The sequence below is a fragment of the Equus przewalskii genome, chromosome 15, assembly GCF_037783145.1.
Source record: "Equus przewalskii isolate Varuska chromosome 15, EquPr2, whole genome shotgun sequence".
Taxonomy (NCBI): Eukaryota; Metazoa; Chordata; class Mammalia; order Perissodactyla; family Equidae; genus Equus; species Equus przewalskii.
Genome location: NC_091845.1, coordinates 23898945 through 23913373, shown reverse-complemented (window position 1 = coordinate 23913373; position 14429 = coordinate 23898945). Strand labels below are relative to the sequence as shown.

Here is a 14429-nt window from a genome sequence, read left to right as displayed (position 1 = left end):
TTCCAGTTTAAAATATCACCTTTCACGTCAATACAATCTCATTTGGATAACTATCTTTTTGGGATTTAAGCCTAACTGCTTCTAGATTCTTCCATTCCTGCTCCTTCCCAGGTTCCTGCAGGTCAGGCATGACTAAGGTGCCATCCCAACAACGGGGGAAGGACGTCTACTACGCTTCCGGTTCCTGCACTACCTGGATCTTTACGGGCCTCCAAGGAGATGTCCCTTGTTCTGCTGGTCCCTAGCCATCCCATGCTGGGGTCTCCTGAGGTGCACCTCGCCTTGTCTATTCGTTGGAGCTGGCTCTCACTCCTGAAGTGCATGGCTGCCCTCCACAATCTTCATCTCATATTGCTACACTTAGCACAGAAGATCAGAAATGCATGTTACACCTACGAACATGGAAATCTGGATACTCTTTTCTTCTGATATAAATATGCTCTTCCCACCAAAAGAAGATGGTTTCTTATATTTTTGTTTTTCAATGACCATTAACAATTTATAGTGACAGATTCTGCTTATCTCCATAGTGACAGACTCAATCTGCATATAGCTGTGAATCATGAATTTACTTGTGAACAAGTATGTGTTGTTCTTCCAAAAGTTTGATCATTTAGATTCATTAAGTGCTATATTTGAAAGAAACAAGATTGGTAGTTGTATTTTAATAAAGTCTTTAAATACTTAAACATGCTACATTTTTTTTTGGTGAAGAAGATTGGTGAAGAAGATTGGCCCTGAGCTAACATCTGTTGCCAATCTTCCTCTTTTTGCTTGAGGAATATTATCACTGAGTTAACATCTGTGCCAATCTCCCTCTATTTTGTATGTGGGACAGCACCACATCGTGGCTTGATGAGCGGTGTATAGGTCTGTGCCCAGGATCCGAACTCGCAAACCCCAGGCCACTGAAGTGGAGTGCACAAATTTAACCACTATGCCACCAGGCCGGCCCCATGATTAATAAACATTAGAGTGTATTCTACTCTTGGTACAGGTAATTATTACCATTGTTGTTGTTTTTAAATACATTAGGACATTAAAAGAAAACTTCAAGGAACCGTAAATCCTATTTTTCAACTTGTTTTACCAAGAAAAAATAGATTCCATTCACGTAATCAACTAGTCATATTTAACTATGCACGTCTACATTATGAAGAACATATTTTGCCTTGAGCCAGGGAAAACAGAATCCCCGCACAGTTCACATTGAATGCCTGCATCCCAGAATACTGCACAGAGATTGACACATGCACTGGAATTATTTATGCTGCTTGTGTACTTTGGAGGATGAACATCTTGAAGACGAACTTAGAACTTTCGTAAGTCAAATCTTGATTTTGTTTTTTGTTTGCAATAATTGAGAGCAGAGGGATAAATTATCCAAAACACCAGATAATCCAAAGATAGCTTAAATTTAATTGTAGAATATGTTAGACATCTAACCCCCTCCAGATGCATCTGGTTATGTTTTACCTAAATTCATATTTAAATTGACTTGAATAACTTATTAGTGAGAGGCAAGCTAAGTCACTGGGTAAATGTGAGTCTGAAACAAGATACACAGGCAAAGTAGATTCAAAATTCAGATATGATTTCATTTCTTGTTGCTTTTTAACTTCTAAGCAAGCCTATAATATTAAAGAACCACACTTCTCATATTGTTTTTGAAAGATTTGTCTTTTTTTCCCCAGATGTAAGCAACTCAAATGTCAAACAATCACAAAATACAGCCAAACACCAGCTTTCATTTCATCAGTCCATATCCATAATTAGCCCACCAATTTGTTCTATATTTCAACCAAACTTAACAATTTAGACTTGCCCCAAATGACCTATAATTTCCCAAATCTGTGTTATACTATTTTCTTTGACAGACACGCTTTCTCACCTTTGTCACTTGATTCAACTCAGGAGGGTGTGGTAGAAATGGCTTCTTAGGTTTGGAGCCTGAGAGAAAGGGCAAAAAAAAAAAAAAAACAGCAGCAATAATAGCAAATAATAATTGAGCCCTTCCTCTATGATGGACATCGTGATGAGTGCTTGACATGCGTTATGTCACAATGCTTTGCATGGTGTTAAAGTTTGGAGAGCGTCAGAAATATCAAGGCCCTGCAGAGGAAAGACAAACTGTGCCTGTATCTCAAACACCAGAAAGTACATTACAGCCTTATATTCTGGGAAATCAAAGACTCAGAGCAAGGCAGAGAGAAAGAGAAATAATAATGTTAAGGAAAAGAACTAGACACATCATTTACCTTACGTAAACAAATAAGGTGTAATTTACGAGCTATCACCATCTTCCACATTCGCCTTGTCTTCTGACTTCATGCAAGTAGTAAACCGTGTTTCACAAACCTTAGAGTCAACACAAGCCTTGGGATTAAGAGTTATGCTCTTCAGATGAATTAAGCCAAGCTCTGTGGCATGACAACTGACAATCAAGTCCTTGTTTCTTTATACTGGACATTGGAAAACCCAACAGACAGGATCTGTAACTTATAAGGAAAGACAGAACAAAGTCACTGAATTTTACGAGACCATTGCATTTGGTTCTGCCTTACTGCCACAGTGTTCTGCGTATTCTTCTACCGAGAATTTCTTTCTGCGTTGTAGTTTATACTTTGTAAACTCGTTTTAATCTCTCTACTCAGCTCTAAGCAATTTAAAATAAGGGATGGATTTATTTCTTCCTAGGAAAAAAATTAAGCCACAGCATTTAGCCCAGTGTCCTAGACATGACTGAATCCCAATAACTGTCTCTTGAATTGACTTTTGCCTGCAGACCATATAGACAAAAAAAACACTTACCAGTCATTTACGAAACAGGATAACCTAATGGTCAACTGCAAACTGCCCGGGTTCGAATCCTGATTCCAACACTTACAAACTGTTTAACCTTGGACAAATCTTTCCATGCCTCAGTCTCCTCATAAGTAAAACTGTACTAATAGCAGTGATTTGTAAATATGTTGACACATGTAAAATACCTCAAGCAGGGCTGGCATATGGCAAACACTTTAAAGTGTTTATTATTACTATCATTCTCCCTAATTTAACTGCCTGTAAAAATTACATTGAATTGAGGTTCCAAAGAAACTGAAGGTTATAAAAAAGTTTTCACGCCTCAAGAAGGATATTGTTTGCTGGAGATTACAAACTTATAAATCTTCCTCCTCCTCTTCCTCACAGTAAAGAGGAGGGACCCACCAGGGAAATGTCATCTCCTGCTCTCTGTGATGAGAGTACCCCTGCCTGTCCTCCCAAAATACTCATGCAAATTAAACCAACAGAACTTATGGAAAAAGAAAGAGTATGTTTTGCCTCTCAAGATGGCTGCCATTTTATATTAGGCTTTATTTCTGATTTCACTTCAGTTTGAGATGCAACACCCAGGAATGTTTTGTGGTTGGTGTCTAGTAGAGGATAGAAAACAAATCCAGCAGAGAGCCCTGCCTCATCAGACAGCAGAAAATCACAACAGTTTAATACGGCATCAGCCTGGCTGATTAGCAGTCTATAGATCACTATTTTTCTTTTTAGCACTGATTAGGGATAAGATGTTAGTCTTCCTTTGAAAAGCCTGAGGATAGCAGGTGTTCCATACACAGATCAATATTGACTTTCTTCATCAAGACCTTCTTTCCCCTCCCAACCTTCTCTCTCTTCATCCACCATATCTTACTGAACCCCTCACACATGTGAGGAGATTGTGTGTTGTAGGATGAATGAGGTGCACAAAGGGGCCCAGCTCACCCTTTTCCTCTAACTCCTCCTTGAATAAAAGCCTTGTCTAGCTTAAATACTTCATGTACCATAAACTTTCCTTAGCAGAGGTCTTAACACATTTTGTTCAATTGTTAGCAGAGCAAGCAGACCAAAAAGTAAGGATATAGAAAAACTGAGAAATAATAGATAATTTCGGTTTTAGAACTATGCATTAAAATGTATTCCCTAGAGAGACTATACTTTTTACTAGGTCACAAAGAACATGTCAACAAAAGCTTCAAATTGGAAATTGTACAGGCTTGTCAGATTAGCAGAGAGGAAAGTAGATAACAGTGTCCAGGCTGAGTAAATTTTGAGAGGGCTCACCCATGTAAGGGAGGGGGAAAGCCCCTCAAAACAAGGCCAGGGGGCGTGAGAGGGAGCATGGTGGGTGGGGCATGGCCAATGGTACATTTTGTGGAGGTTGACATCTAACGAAAGGGCACCGTCATTTGATTACCTTCCCTATGAGTCTGATGGACAAAGGCTAATGTTTAATTGCATGATTCCTGTTGTTTTCTCTAGCAACCTTTCATTCTAGTCTTAACAAACGCTGCACCAAGATATTACTTTAAAAATTGATAAAATGTGACAGTTTAGGCAAATAGGCTCTAGCAGAGCTCTTGGCCCGTCACTCCTTCCACTTCCAGCCATTCACCTGGGTCAGTTCCAAGAGCTTCAACAGGAGAGAAAGAGAGTGGAACATATCGAAGAACTGGGCTGGAAGGCCAATGGAAATCTAATTTTGCTGAGCAGAGCTATTTGGTTATTATAGGCCATTCAAAGACTTACTCTAAGTGGCGGAAATATGAAGATGATTTAAATCTGGTCTCGCCCTCAATGTGGTCGGTAAGAAAGAAAGAAAAACAAATAAATATAGTCCAACCCAAAAATGGTTACGGAAATGTTTTGGGACGAGGAAGGGAGCACTGATTGGTGGGAAGTGGGAAGTGGGGATAGGGGTTAGGGGCAATATGGGGAAGAGGCAACTTTTTAGCTCGCCCAAGAAGACAAGGGTAAGTAAGTAGACTGTGCTGACTGAGGGAATAGCCTCAGCTAAGTCTTGCAAACAAGAAAGAACGTAGTCTGTTGACAGTTTGGGGAGCTCTGGGGGCCTTCCAGGTGAGTAATTCAGTGACTAGTAACAGAACAGTCATGCACCACATAGTGATGTTTTGGTCAACAATGAACCGCATATAAGACACTGGTGCCATAAGATTAGTACCATAGAGCCTAGGTGTGTAGGAGGCTAAACCATCACTCATAACTCCATCACCCAAAGATAACCACTTTAATATCGTGGTATATATCTTCCAATGCTTTTCTTCTATATATATTTACTGTAGATCTTAAGCAAAATTAAATATGTACATTTAAGAACCTGTTATATCCCCTTGTCATTGCATTTCCTTCTACAATATCATTAATTTTGCGTAGTATTCCACGGTATGAATATTCTATTTTTTATTGTCTTTTTTTTTTTAAAGATTTTATTTTTTCCTTTTTCTCCCCAAAGCCCCCTGGTACATAGTTGTATATTCTTTGTTGTGGGTCCTTCTAGTTGTGGTATGTGGGACGCTGCCTCAGCATGGTTTGATGAGCAGTGCCATGTCGGTGCCCAGGATTCGAACCAACGAAACACTGGGCCGCCTGCAGCGGAGTGCGCGAACTTAACCACTCGGCCACGGGGCCAGCCCCATGAATATTCTATTTTTAACCATTCTTGAACATAAACTGTTTCCAATTTTCACTACCTGTGGTCACTTTTTGACTAATTAGAACTCCTCTGGCCTTTCTCTTTTCGTGTACAAATCCCCTCAGAGTCTATGCACGTAGGGTTGGCTGGGCCCCCTCTTTTGGAGACCTAACAAATTAGTCTACCTAACTGAGCTTGCTGAGGGAAGTCCGGAGCTGGGCAGCTTTCCCTGCATAACACGCAGTGTCTGTGAGAAAAGGGCATCTATCTGGTGTTACAGGCTCCCTTGACTAACATTTCTTAGGGTGGGGAGATCCCTCCCTATCCCACTGCTCTCCCTTTTCTGTTCATAAAAGAAAGTAGAGGACTCCTGACTGGACGTGATGCTCCTTTGCTCTGATTTTTGTTATGTGATAGTTGCTGGCTTTTCTAAACTGCAACCGCCTGTGACTTTCCCCAGCAGTCAGATAACCATTGTCCTGTGGGAAAACTTAAGGAAGAAATTCAGGTTATAAGAAGAGCAACATGAGGTAATACTCTGCTATAACAACCCTCTTACTAGCTGAGGTCCAAAATGCTATGCTGTGTTAAATAACATGATTAGAGTTAAATAAATAATGACAGCTAAGAAAGAAATAGGCTAGAGAGATGTTATTTCAGCCTATTCAGAAAAGAGATGAGATGTCACTCATAGGAAAAAGGCCCCTATATTGAGTGTCCAAATAAAAGAAGGAAGAAAGAAATAGATGTCTAAGTCTGAAGAGTGTGCTGGGAAAACGGGGCTGTATAATTTTAAACACAATGTGTTACACAACGGGATCGGATGAATGGAAGGAGGTGCAATTGTGTCAGCAGTTCTGGGTTTCTTGTTTTAGACCAGGGATCTGCAAACTCTTTCCCTTCAGGACTAGATAGTAAATCGTTTACATTTGCCAAGTCAGACAGTCTCTCTCTCCATACTACTCAACTCTGTCATTATAACGAGAAAGCACTCATAGACGACACCTAAACAAACAAGTGTGTCTATGTTCCAATAAAACTTTATTGATAAAATCTGGTGGCAAGCTGGATATGGCCCACAGACTATAGTTTTCTGACCCCTGGTTTAAATACTCAAAATGGTCGCACCCCTCAACTTTCAGTTCCTCTCTCTATAAAATGGAAGTCATAACTTTCCCAGTTTTGGTTGTTAGAAGGATTAACAATCGTGAAAGATCCCAACACAGTGCTCAGCCAAGATCCACACTCAAATGTTAACTCAAACACCACCCTTCAAGTCAGGGATCATCATCCACAAGGGAGCATTGTCCCAGTAAATCACACGTGCAAATGAAAGACAGAAAGGCAAGTAGAAAAAAATGACATGAGCAATGGAAGTCAGTTATTGATTTCGGCTGTGGTTTTTCTATAAACACAGCTCAGGACAAATCATTAAAAAACATCGTCTTGCAAATTGAAGAAGCAGAGCAAAGAACAACTGCAAAAACAAATCGACTCCAGTTGATATAAGGTAATTTCCATGACAATAAACTCATTTTCCTCTGTCTTTAACTGAGCTTTGCAAATTTTTTAAAATATCCTTACTTTTAAGAAACAGAAATTAAATTAAAAAGTAGAAACAGAAACTTATTGGTATAGATGAATTGTACTTCATTACAAGTGTAAAATAGTTTATTTAAGAGTGTTCATTTCAGGGGCCAGCCCAGTGGCGTAATGGTTAACTTCACATGCTCCACATTGGCGGCCTGGGGTTCACAGGTTTGGATCCTGGGGAACAGACCTAGCACCACTCATCAGGCCATGTTGTGGCAGCATCCCACATAAAATAGAGGAAGATTGGCATAGATGTTAGGTCAGTGACAGTCTTCCTCAAGCAAAAAGAGGAAGATTGGCAACAGATGTTAGCTCTGGGCCAATCTTCCTCACACACACAAAAAAAGATTGTTCATTTCAGTCAAGATGGCATCTTAATTTTGATGGAAGTGGAGTCACTCTGGTTTTACTTCAAGAAGTTCTTGGGGCTGGCCTGGTGGCACAGCGGTTAAGCGTGCACGTTCCACTTCAGTGTCCCGGGGTTGACCGGTTTGGATCCTGGGCTTGGACCTACGCATCACTCATCAAGCCATGCTGTGGCAGCTGTCCCACATATAAAGTAGAGGAAAATGGGCACGGATGTTAGCTCAGGATCAGTCTTCCTCAGCAAAAAGAGGAGAATTGGCAGCAGATGTCAGCTCAGGGCTAATCTTCCTCAAAAAAAAAAAAAAAAAGAGTTAACAGCCTTTCTTCGTAGCACCACTACAGACTTTTGGAAGCAATTCTAAATGAGGTAATTTTATTTTACACTGGGTTTCTTATAAAAATTATTGTCTTTCTGTACATCTAATTAAAATAAAGATGTAATAAAGAATTTACTGTTTTAATTAGGGCATTGATCTTAAAGCAATTATCGTGTCATTAATAATTCTTTAACAGATTTTCTTGCACAAAATGAATAAAAAGATTTTACACTATGAAAAATCAATACACATCGCTCATTTACGTTAGCAAAGCTACACAAAGCAATCGGAGCCTTCCTTAAATTATTCCCCCTATAAGCTAGAGGAGTTCGGAGAGTGATTAGCCATTGATAACCTAGTGGGACTTCACTTAAAAGAGAGAAATCTTATCCATGACCAGGTACTTGTATTGGTGTCATTTAAATACAAAACTAAATACTATCAAAATGTTAGTGAGTGGAAACAGATTGATAAATTCCCTCAGGGGAATTAAATAATGAACGACAGCCACCATCATGGTATAAAATAAATGTTTCAAAACTCTATTTGAAAAGTCCAAGTCTCAAATTTTTTTCATAAAGCTGTGATGAAGGTTCTCCCACCACCACTCAGCACCAACCACCCCCACACCCCCACATCTGGGCTGTCTTTCAGGCAACTTAACATCTAGGAGACACCAAGACCAGTGGCCTTAAAATGCAACTCAAGAGAGCATCCCAAGAAGTATTTTCAGAGTGGTGTTTTGCATAATTTCATGCAATATTATTACAGGAGAATCTGGGAAGCACACACACACACATACACAAAACAATCAAGATGATTTTTTTTTTTCTAAAGAGAAAAGGCTATGTTGTTATAAAAAGCCGTTAAGAGAGAGAAAAAATATTCGGTAATTTTCATTTTAGCCACATTGTCCCTAATTGATCATTTGGAGGCCGATGTGGACCCACGCATAAAAGCAAAGGGCCCAGGGCTGTGAAATGTCCAATTTCCCTGGGGAAGAACTGGCTAAGGGATTGAATGAACAAATGCACAATTGCAACAGTGACTTGGGGTCCTTGTTAGCGTCTGAGCTGTTTCCTGAGCCCATCAAGGTGACAAATGATGGGAGGAGATATAAATGCAAGTTCTTGTTAGGTTATTTGGTAAGCTCTCAGCATGGCCAGTTTTGATAAGATGGTAAGCAATGCTGATGAAATTAAACCATCAGGAAAGGCGATAAATAATCAAACCAGTCTGTGAATATATGGGTGAAACAGCTGTTCTTGGGGCCTTGCAAGAAATTTGCTCCAGGAACCTTACAAGAATTTAGAAAAAATTTGTGAAATGTCCACCAACTCTCCAAAAAGATTTTTTTCAAAAAAAATCATTGAACAGCAGATTTGTAGTTATTTATCTCAATTCTCACAACTTAGCCAGAAAGAACCCTCTTGGGATGGTAGGGAGCTGATGGCTCTGCTGCAGGGGCACCTGGAAGGTCCTGCATGTCTTTGCAGGACATGTTACTATGCCAGGTCCTGCTGCAATGAAGCAAATTTGGACTTAGAACACCCAAAGGCGTTTTCTGCTGCTGGAATCCTAGGAGCAGAAGAGATGCAAATAGCAAAGTTCATAATATTTTCAAGTTTCTTCCACTAACTAAAATATTAGGCAAAATAATATTATTGTTTATAATTCTACTTGCCATAGGTAGAATTAGGTGTAATATCGGTGTTTTTTGAGGATCATAAGATACCTTAGTCCCACTCACCAGGAAATGTAAAAGCATGGATACTAACATAAACATGGCTTATTATATACAGGGAGGGTAGCAGAGACTGCTGGTTATCTTCCCAATACCCACTCTCACATTCTTCCCAAGTGAGAGGACCCATGAATTCTAGATGAGCTCCTAGCTGACTGTGGCGTAGTGTGTAACGTCTGCCCAATAACACGTATGGGGAAATTTCATGGGGCATCTACCTTAAGAGCAACCCTAGCATGCCCTTTCTCCTCTTCTTGTTCGCCCCACCTGCCATTCTGCTTCTAGCATGTGGTTGAGACGGCTGTGGCTGAAGCAGCTAATTTGAACCATACATCAACTTTGGAAATGGAGACCAAACACCTAGAGCATCAAGATAAACGAGCCTGGCCCAGGAGAACTTCATGGAGCAGAAGCGGAGGTTCTGGGGAGCCCTTATAGGAGAGGTGGTTCTGAGGCTGCTAAGGGAGCAAGTTCCTGACCTACCGTGGCAAGTGAGGGTTTGCATTTGGATTCTGCAAAGATCATAACGATAACCATGTTCTGCTCCCTCAGGGATGTATTTTCTCTTGTCGTGCAATTTTGCATCCAGAACCAATTTCCCCACAATTTCTTTATAGTTTTTTTGTTTTGTTTTGGGTGAGGAAGATTGGCCCTGAGCTAACATCTGTGCTAATCTTCACCTATTTTGTATGTGGGATGCCACCACAGGATGGCTTGATGAACGGTTTGTGGTCCACACCCAGGATCCGAACCCATGAACCCTGGGCCACTGAAGCAGAGCGCATAAACTTAACCATTACACCACCAGGCTGGCCCCTATAGTTAGCTATTTTTTTCTAAAGATTGGTACCTGAGCTAACAACTGTTGCCAATCTTTTTTTTTTTCTTTTTTCTACCCAGAGCCCCCAAGTATATAGTTGTGTATTCTAATTGTGAAGACACCCATAGTTTTTGAGCGTTGATTGCTAGGGCCTTCTCCTTTTCAAGATTTACTGAAAAAATTAACTATAATTTCCCTCAGAACTGTTTGGTTTTCTTTTTTAAATTTAAATTTTTTAATCCATCTGGAATGAATAGTAGTGGAGTTATTTATATAGCAGAGTATATGCATAATTTGTACTAAAGTTAATTTTAATGATTCTCAAGCAAGCATTTTTCAGAACCCCTCAACCCTGACTACTATAGCCAATTTTTTTGTTCTCAGAAGGACATGAATTTATATTTCACAGAAGAAACACAAACATCAATAAACCTATGGAAATCTATTTATTAGAAATGCTAATAAAGATGTTTTGCTTATTAAATTAGTCAAAATTAAAAAAATAATACTGACTCGGGTATTATGAGACAGGTAATCTCTTGTCCTGATGGTGGGAGTGTGAAGTACTTTCTGGAAAGTCATTTGGAAATATGTTACAAGAAACTTATAAAAGTTCATACTTTCTGATCAAGGACTTCCACTTTAGGAAATCTACCCTATGAAATTAGTTTGATATTTTGACAAAGAAGTTCAAGGATATTTATCTCAGAATTACTCTTGGTAGTGAAATATTATTAAAGTCTAAATGTCTCTTAACAGAAAAATTAAGTTATGGCACGTTTTTCACTGGGATATTACACGGGAATGTTGTTTTAAAAAAATTGTTAATGAATTGAAGCAGTGGTTACAATACAATGATGAATTTAAAAAGTAGCATGTATGCTTTAATCTGAAGTAGGCACAGAAAAATGACATGAAGGAAATGTACTATATTACCAGTTACCTCCTTGGGAGGTGAGATTATGGTTTAATTTTATTTTCTGCTTTATATTTTTTCTGCATTTTCAACTTCCCCGCAATGACAATAGATTTTTATTATAATTATAAAGAAGGATTAAAAATATAAATATGATTCTGGGTCCCAGATTGAATAAAACGAGAAGTAGAATTTCTTAAAATTGATTTAACCAAGATTTTTCCTCTCTGGGCCTGCTACATGTAACATTATTACTGTTTTGCTTCCAAATCTAGTATTATCTCTCTCATTAATAACTTGATGAATGTGAAATGAGTTATAAACCAATTATAAAAAACTCATTACTGCCTAATAGACATAAAATAACATTAACGCAGAAATGCATCTATTTGTGCACTGACGATCTTGATGATCAAACTGGCTGGAAAATGAAGCTCCCATCATTTAAATGCACCAAATCAGGAAATCTCACCAGAAACTTAGTCACTTTGTCATCTGGCAATATGATCTGTTGGTTGATTAAGTACTAAATGATCATTAAACCTTATTGAGCCAAGACTGGATTTACTTAAAGGGCTCTGAAAGTTCAGAAACACAAGAACACAGAAAAATTGACATTCTGGTGTTCTAGAATTGGATTGATGGGCTCAATAAAGAGAGACATAACCTTGGACAGCGTAATAGTCTATTGATATGGTTGAGTACAGACTGAAATCACACTTTATTTTGATTAATTCCAGATTTCAATTTGCTATGAAACCCCAGTAAGCTTGTTTACAATGACCCTAGAGCATGCCCTAAGATTGAACTACACGAGTATTTCTTATACCAATATTTATATTGATGAAAATAGGAGAAAATTTAAGGTCTAACCATTGCGCTTTTTTATATAAATTATGTTTCTACATAATGAAATCTTATGCCATCGTTTAAGAAGATGTTGTCAAGGAATACTTAGTGAAATGGGAAAATGTAAACAACATATATTAAATAAAAATGTGGTTATCAGATTGAAATGTTCATAATATATATAATACACATATATATGTATGTTTAATTTTCCCATTCCTATATATATAAATCCATGTGTATATATATGCATAAAAACTAAGTTTCACCCCTTAAATGTCATCTGTAGGTAATAGTATCACAATTAATTTTTATTTTCTTCCTTTTTATTTTCTTTAGTTTCCAAATTTCTTGCAACAAAAAAGATGACCCTAAAGTCTTTGCAATCTTCTTACCCATGAACCCATTAACTAAATTATATTAATAATAAAGGCATACTTTCATATGGATTAAAGCATAGTAACAGAAGATAAATGTCAATAATTTTGAAATACTTATTTGCACAAGTGGGGACAAAAAGCTATTTTAAAACTACCAGCAGTTGTCCTATTAGTGGTAGTATGTTGCTCTTCTATAGAGATGAGAAAATCAGCCCTTCAATGGGACTTTGATTATGTGAAGGCAAACCTTATTGCAGTAGCCAGGAACTGAATTGAGATTAGGAGGAATTAAACTGCTCTGCATGACATTGCAAATATCTGTCTTTGTTCTGTGTTGGACTGTCCCTCTGAGGCGGTGTTTAAGTGAGAGATGAGCACAGAACATGGAGGAGGAGGCAGTGGGGGAGGAAAGTTTGTTTCTCTTTCGTCCTGGGCTGGACCAGGGCTGGTAGGGCAGTTATCTCAAAGGCTTGAGAGCACCACGATTCCAAGTAGGAAGAACACAATCAAAGGCATTATCAGCGGGAGAGATGATTGGAAACTTCCCCATAAAGACTCGGCTTTCCAGTTTCCAGAGCTTCTGATCTACTTTGAAATGTAAGACGCATGGTAATTACAAACAAGGATATGCTCCTTGTCAAGAAATATCAATACTAAGGTAGCAGAGGTCTGATCTTACAGAAATAACCTGGAGGATTAATAGTCACTTAGATCTGGAGGACGGGGTAGAAATATGTTTGCATGTCTCCATCATGTGATATCTCCTATATCAGTTAGGGATGCATTTAGATTCAGATAATAGAAAACTCACCTCAGAGTGGCTTAAGTAGAATAGACGTGTAGTAGTAGTCCATGGAACAAGAGGGAAGCTGCTATCACCGGTTTAGCTATTCAATGATGTCGCCAGAGATTCAGTCTTCCTTTCTTTCCACTGTCATCCGTACCATCCTGGGATTTTGTCCTTGGGTTTGCCGCCTCATGATTGCAAGGTGGCTGCCAGATCCTTACATTATGTTTACATTCAAAGACAGAATAAAAGGAAAAGAGACAAGAACACTGGTCTCTTTTAGTAAGAAAGCAAAAATTTTCCCAAATCTTCTACCCTTACTACCAGCAACTTTCTATCAGATCTATCACATGGACACCCCTGGCTGAAAGAGTAGCTGAGAAAGTATTTCATTTTTTCCAGCCTTTTAGGGAGGTGGGTTGGGGATAGTGGGCTTAGAAGTGACTCTCTAGCCAAACAGGATCTCTCCCACTTCTCCTCGTGGCTTTCACATTTACGTGACAATTTTTCTATCATTTCTGGTTTCTCCTTTGGTTGCTCCCCACAATTGTTACAGAACATCTCTATTTTTGCATTTTGTCTGATAGATCCAGGCACATATACACAAAATTTGGTAACTTGGAATCTTCAAACACAATGATAAACTCACTGATGGTTTTGTAAATTAAAAAGCACAAAAGGGCAGACAAACTTCTGTGCAGGATAACACCAAAAACATTTCTTTCTACCATGATGATGGGAAGATGGTGTGATGTGACACTGCCTGATTCCAACGATGTCGTCAATATTACCTTTTATCTGCTTCTCTTGTTTTACTTATCTCAAGACTCTAGGAGGGCACAGCTGCTAGAGAGATGAATGCTAGTGTTGGAAACAATGAATACTCAAAGAGTAGTCTATATCGGTGTTTCTCAAGTGTTTTCATAACTGTCTGTCTAAGAGCCTTTTTTGAAATTCTTTCCTAATTGTCCTCCCATAAAATTTTAATGGACAGATATACTAAACATCTGTCTATGCACTGTATGCATATCTGTACTTTACACATAAAAAGGGTAAGATTGTTTTATATTCCCTCCCAACTCTGAACCAACCATTACTCCCTTGAGGATAATATTCCTCCCACGGAGAACGCATGTCCATATCACAAATACTTCTCAGGGAGGGGTGAATGGAGGGAATTAAGGAAAATATCT

At 38.7% G+C, this 14429-nt stretch overlaps 1 long non-coding RNA gene across 1 annotated transcript; it reads right to left on the bottom strand.

The window, feature by feature from the left end:
• Positions 1-6488: 6488 nt before the first annotated feature.
• On the bottom strand, positions 6489-14199 carry LOC139076138 (uncharacterized). The gene is made up of 2 exons (XR_011527430.1): positions 13261-14199; positions 6489-7707 (listed from the first exon to the last, which is right to left on the bottom strand). It is a non-coding gene; the product is annotated as an uncharacterized lncRNA (long non-coding RNA).
• Between the last annotated feature and the right edge of the window lie 230 nt (positions 14200-14429).